Raw genomic sequence first — 1,637 nt, 5'->3', positions numbered from 1 at the left:
AGCACCATATAGCCCGTTTTCGCATTGGTCATTCAAAAATAGTCAGCATTTACGAATTTAATAAAAAATAAACACTTTGCTGCAACAGATTTACTGCAACAGAGACCGATCAAACATAATATACTAAAATTCGGTGCCCCTGTGTACGAACTCCAGCATAATATGCTGGACCGGTATACTTTGCTGACTCCAGTATAATATACTAAAGACTAGAGCACTCGTGCTCCAAACTCCAGTATATTATACTAGACAATTATACTTGCTGGAACTCCAGTATATTATGCTGGAAAAATATATTGGAGTTCTAATGTACTTATGCTGAACTCCATCGTATCCAGCATACTTATCTTGTAACTCCAGTATAATATACTGACGTATTTTTCGGGTTTTGAACAGTGTTTTCGCTCAAAATTATCTTTACATAAAAAGTGGCTAAATTTCGATTACTTTTAAAACTGGGCTATTTTTGAACTATCAGTTATAAATCTAGCTATTTTTGAATTTCTCCCAAAAAAAAATGGGAAACTAGCCCACAAAAAACAAAATATTTACCCACTTTTGCCCATCTTTGAACTATTTATTATTGGAATTTTTATATTCCTATACACTATATGAAATTGTATTACCCTCCCAACTCAAGTTTTACTTTAATTACCTTCTATATACAAAATTATCAATTATGTACATTTTTAGGATTTAAGGATAATTAATCAATTCCTACAATCACTCCCACTACCCCCAAAAGACATATTGTATAAAATTTGTATAAAATTTGTATTTAAGTTGTATGTTATTGTAGTTGTATTTAACTGAGTCGAAATAATGTGTGAAAGTTATAGATAAATTGTATAATATTTAATTAGTTGTATGAAATTTGTTTTTACTATGTATAAATCAGATACAAAATATACAAAAAACATATTGTATAAAATTTGTATAAACATATATTTAAGTGGTATGATATTGTAGTTGTATATAACTGGGTAGAAATAATATATGAAAGTTGTAGATAAATTATAAAAATAATGTTGTATCATGGATTCTGCAATGAGCAATAAAACAAAATTGGCAAAGTATTTATTTGAATATTTGCTTGGTGAGACAAGGTGTTCTGTTGATTTTTGTTCTACTTGTCTTAACAGGGTGATTCTAATAAGGTTAAATTTTTTTGAAAATACATGGAAAAGGAAGGCAACTAATTGTCCCAATTATTCCTTGACATTATCCAAATTAAACTACACAAAGTAAAATGTACACCACATTTGTCAAACCGTCTAAAGATTTAGTAGAATAAATCAAATCTTATCCTACTAATCATGTGATACGGAATTCACCGACTACAAGTTCTAGGTAAGTAAAAGTAGAAATGACTTTCTATATTTACAAGTAAAGAAAAAGTAAAAATGATGTAGTGGTGTTAGCCAATAGAAACGTCAAATAAGTGGTTAATCGGACAGCTATGAAGCCTCATATCATTCCAAATCAATGCCTAAAGTATTCTCGTTGAGTTTACAGATCTCAGTGATTATTGCACTGGGTTTCTTCCTTCCTGATGTGATTTTTGTATCTTTTAAGTGGGGAATTGCTATTTGGGAGAACTGTACAAAAATGATAGGGTGGAGAAAAATAGCTTTCAT

Source organism: Nicotiana tabacum, chromosome 22, assembly GCF_000715075.1.
Source record: "Nicotiana tabacum cultivar K326 chromosome 22, ASM71507v2, whole genome shotgun sequence".
Taxonomy (NCBI): Eukaryota; Viridiplantae; Streptophyta; class Magnoliopsida; order Solanales; family Solanaceae; genus Nicotiana; species Nicotiana tabacum.
The sequence above is the reverse complement of the archived record's forward strand: the minus strand, read 5'-3'. Positions refer to the sequence as shown.